Source organism: Neovison vison, chromosome 1, assembly GCF_020171115.1.
Source record: "Neovison vison isolate M4711 chromosome 1, ASM_NN_V1, whole genome shotgun sequence".
NCBI classification, from domain to species: Eukaryota; Metazoa; Chordata; class Mammalia; order Carnivora; family Mustelidae; genus Neogale; species Neogale vison.
In genome coordinates, this window is record NC_058091.1 from 166,943,558 (window position 1) to 166,948,741 (window position 5,184).

Genomic DNA, 5,184 nt, shown 5'->3' on the forward strand with positions numbered 1-5,184 from the left:
AGGCACATGGGTGGATGCCTCAAGTTCAGGGAAATACAAATTAGAAGTATGACGAGATATTCCTATGCTCATACTTGAAGGGCCAGAGCATCAAAGATTGGCCATCTTAGTGCTGGTGAGGGTGCAGAGGAACTGGGACTCCCATACACTGCTTGAACATACACCCACATAGACACTCTGGTCCTAGGTATCTACCCGAGAGAAAGGAAAGCACCATCCTCACTCAGACTTGGACACAGGTGTTCATAGCAAATTTATTTGTAAGAGCCAAAAAATAACTACGAATCCACGTTTAAAAAAATTCTAGAAAGACGTAGCCTCATCTGTGTTTATCTGAGGGTGGAAGTAGGGCAGGAAAAAGAGAAGAATTACCAGAGGCTCCAGGAATCTTTTGGGGGGACAGAGATGTCCACCATCTTGAATCTGGTCTTGGTTTGAAATACGTGCATTTTGTTGTATGTCAGTTATATGTTAGGAAACCTGTGCAAACGAATCAGTTGTTTGGAAAAGGAAATGTGAGCATGGCTTCGCTCTGACTAGCAGAAATAGTCAAATAATGTAAATGCTGAAATTTGTATCAAAATATCATTATATTGGAGAGTAGAAAGTAGGAGTAGAGGAAGAGAGGGGAAAGTCTTCATCTTCTGTAGCGTTGCCTCAGCAGATAGAGTCTAACACTGGAGAAAAAAATTAGGGGAACCTGGGTGGCTCAGTCAGTTGGGCATCTGCCTTTGGCTCAAGTCATGATCTCAGGGTCCTGGGATCGAGTCCCACATCGAGCTTCCTGCTCAGTGGGGAGCCTGCTTCTCCCTCTGCCTGCTGCTCCCCCTGCTTGTGCTCTCTCTCAAACAAATAAATGAAATCTCTAAAAAAGAAAAGCTCCAGGTGTTAATCTCTTGGGGATCTGAACACTGGGATTTACGTGTTTATGTTGTGCCTAAGTTGAGGGAATGCCTGAATTCTTTCCATTTGTCTCATGATAAGAGCCCAAAATGGAGCACATTTCTGAGAAAATGTGCCGCTTTGAAGAGAAATCCATGTGCTTCCTCCGAACTGTGTGGGAAGGGGAGGCCTGACGCCCGGATTAAGTCTGTTTCTTCTTGTCCCTTTTCCAGGTGGTCACTTCTTCCACCGAAACTCCTTGTCTCCTCGGAGCCTCGTGTACGAAAGTGAATTCTCCACCATCGAACCTTCCTTGGACATGTATGACGAGAACAAGACCTGATTTTTTCTAAATGGGCTCCGGGGGGTCACCTCTTTTGTGATTTAATTTACAACCACCTTTCTTATTTCGTATCTTTCTGTCAACGTCCATTTTTGGAAGAATGGCAGGGCTTTCCGAGTGTAGGTTGGGGCTCAGGGTTAAATTGCAAGGTCGCCCCCAAGGGGAGGCTTTGAGGACAGCGTTATCGCCCAGGTGGCCTCGCAGGACTGAAAACCCGCCCCAAGCCGGCAGGAGAAAGTAGGCCCCAACAAGCTTGACTGTTCCCAGAGAGGAACAGGGGCCAGTGTGGGAGATGAGGGTTGCGTAGCAAACATGTCTCTGAATAATCACATGCTTTTCTGTGTCACGGTGACAGCTGGGTGTTTTTTCTTTTTTAATACCTTTTGTGCTCCCCACTCACAATGCGTACTAAAGCTTGCAGGCGCTGCTGCTTACGGACATGGGGTCCGAGTTGCTGCTCCTTGGCCCGCTCCATATTTTCTGGTCTCTTATTCTACTTTCTGTTAAAGAGCCTCTTCCTAAAGGTTCCCAAGAGAAAGTCTTGCCTTTCGTCCCTCCTCTGAGACTGGCCACCCAGAGCAGCACGGGGAGGAGAGGAACCGCCAGCTACACAGGACAGGGGGTCGTCCAGCCCCCGTCACAGAGCTTAGAGCCGAGTGCTTATGTGACCACCTTGACCCTGGGGCCTGCAGACTTGTCTGCTTGGCGTCTGCTGAGGTGTGTACAGAGGTGGTCCCCCGGAGGCCGGCTTGGCAGTCTCCTCTGGGTGTGATGGCCAGTGGACGTCAAAATCAGAATGACTTTGAGTGCTTTCTTGAGAAGTTCGAACCACATCCTTGCTGTTAGAGACCAGACTAGCACCCCTCTTCCTCCTTCCCTATCCAACCCAGCCCCCTCCCATCAGCCTCAGCATTGGCACCAAGAAGGCACGGGAGTTTCCAGAAAAGGACGCGGTGGGCCAGCATGGCAGACATTCAAGGACACACACGCCCCTCCCACACGCCTGGGATGACATGGTGTTAACGTCACGGGAAACATGTCTCCGGAGAGCAGTCCCGACCCAGAACCACAATGAGCACGTTTAGGAAACAGATAGAGGCATCCTTCTTACCCAAGGACACAACCACAGTTCAGACCGTTTCTCCTACTCACGGGAGCCACGTAGAGATGTAAATGCATCCAACTCCTCAGATCCCCGGCATGAGAACGGAAACTCCAGCCTCCACGTTCTGGACTTAGATCTGGCAGCAAACCACGTGGACCTGGGACCCCCCCCCAAACACAAACACCTGTCGATTTTTATCAACTCCGTGAAACACAAGTTTGAGGCAAATGCTCACCATGTTCCCATGTGCTGCTGGCTTCTCTTCCTCATGTGTCTGTTCTCATCATCCCTGTAAGACGCTGCAAACACGGTCATGCCCCCCCAATCACAACCCCTCAGAGAACCACGGTGGAGAGAGCCATCAGGAGCGTCGCCTCCCGGTGACCAGCAGCATCGTGTTTCTAATCACTCGAGGCTGGAACAGCATGGAATTTGTAAGGTCTCAACAGCTTTTTTCTTTTTTTACCATCCACCAAGGGCTTCTGTTTGAAGTCCCCCCCCCTCCTTTTTATGGTCTTTGTACTATAAACATATTTTTGATAAACAGTTTCAAGAGGGCACTGTCCAGAAAGACAAGCTTTGCGCCTGCGGCTTTGCGGCAAGGGACTGGACCTGGAGGAGATGAGAACTCCGTGTGCCAGACACTCCGGGACACACACCCGAGCTTTGTTTGGCTTGGCTCCTGGGACGGGGAAGATGGCTCACTTCTGGCCATGCAGTCCTCGCCACGACCTTGATCTCCTGCTCGCGAGCTGAGACCCTCTCCGAGCATTCTCTCCTGATTTGTACCGTCTGGAAAAAGCATACGCGTCACATTGCACTCGAGACATTACTTTTCCGGGAAAGGAATGAAATCGCACGAGAAGGAGGTAGAGATTTGGGCCCCTCAGAAATCTACCTATTAAACAATAGTTGAGTTTCTGGCATATCTAGGGCACGCCTTCACTGTCAAAGAGCCAAGGAGGCATTTCTTACAGGGGAATTCACTCAGAATAGTGCCCCAGGTCCCAGCTCGACACCTTCTTCCTAAAAATCGAGGCTACTTCCCTGCTCAGCTACAGAATGTCCTGCCTTTGTCAGGACAGATGGTAACTTGTGCATGGAGGTCACATCCCCCCGGGGAATAGCAATGTTCCTCCCAAATAACAGCCTCTCTGCCGGCGTGGGGGCTGGAGACCCCTCTGGGAAGCCACTCCAGGGACCCTGGACAGCAGGAACACTTGGGGAGGACAACCTTCTCAGCACCCCTGCCTCAGAGAAGTTCGAGGTTTGGGGAGCAGCTCATCACCATACAGGCGGGATACAGGCAGGGTGGGGGTTATGGAGAGACACTCCTCCCCTGACCTATGAGCATCTCTGCCACAGCGAGGCTTACAGTCACAGTGGTCATCAGTAAGGACGTGTAAATAACTTCTGATCGGTTTTTTTTTTGGTGGGTGGGGGTTACTATTTGAAGAACAGAAGGCACAGAGGAACTAGCTGCTTCTACCACAAACCCTCATCCCTCTGGCGGACTGCTCTGAGCTTGACCTGGCTTCCAGCCTCTGCTTCCCCTTTCCCCCTCTGCCTCCCCCCTCCCCCTCTATCTCTCCCTTCCCCCTCTATTTCCTTCTTCCCCCTCTGCCTCCCCCATTTCATCCCCCCTCCCCCTATATTTCCCTTCCCCCTCTCTCACCCCACTTTCTACGAGCCAGAGCACAATAGGAAGGCCAGGCCTGGAGTCAGCCCGTTGATAGCTGCAGTGGGCAGCAAGTCCATCCAGGGCTGTCTGCCTCTGCCCCACCCCACCCCCAACTGCAAGGGAAGACAGGCTCTACTCCCTTGCTGACAGACCCCTCAGCAAGTCTGGGGAGCCCTGCTCAGGAAGGAAGGCTCCAACCCCCAGCTCCTCCTCAGGCCCAGCTCAGAGAAACTCCCCCACCCTCTGCACTTGGGGGCCAGGCCTATACCGCCAGCCGCCCCAAGGCCCCCAACAGCCCAGCTTCCAAAACACGGTGGGCTCCAAGGGTTTAGACAAGACAGGATGACTGAATCTGATGGATCTGATAGCTCCTGCAGAACTGAGCGTTCCTGCAGGCTTCGTGAACTCTCCTCGCTTGTTATCACTGCCCACACCCACTTCTTTCCACCATCTCCATGTTCAGTGAAACTGGTTTTAACTGAGGGCAAATCCCAAGTGTCCTCTTGCTGTTGACCTTGATCACTCAGACCCAGTTTCTGCTCCGGGGAAGCGAGGAGGTGGTGCTTGCGTCACGTCCCCTTGTGAAGCGGTCACGGCACCTAAACGTCATCAGACACAAACACTGATGTCCAAGAAATAGAATTTGAAAGGGAGAAGGCAGGATTATGAGGTTGCTCTCTCCAAGAGCCCTTGATTAAGTGCCCACCTCGTACTAAACGCACACACTCAGAGCTCGGGCCACCCCAGTGACCGTGAAGACAGGCTGTGAGAGAAACTGGTACGTTAACAGCCAGCTGCGATGGGACCCCTTTCTCCCCACATACACACACATATGTGTACACAAGGCACACACACACACACACACACTTGCTCACAGGAGTTAGAACCCCCCAGAGTGGGTGTCCAGCTGGGCCTAGTGTTCCCTTAATTTCCAATGATGGTGGAGGCCAGTGTGGGGCTAATATTGCCCGGTGCCATGAGAGCCAGGCTTGGGAAAATGCCCTGGGGACCCTGGCATTTAAGGTATGAATAGAACGAGCTCCTGACAGCGACCAATTTAGAAAAAGCACTGAGTGTCACTTCCCTCTTCAAGAAAGGAGGTGTTGGCCTGACCGCATTGCCACAGGCAGAGGGACTGGCCCTCACTCACTCCCAGAATCAGAGTTTGGAGTG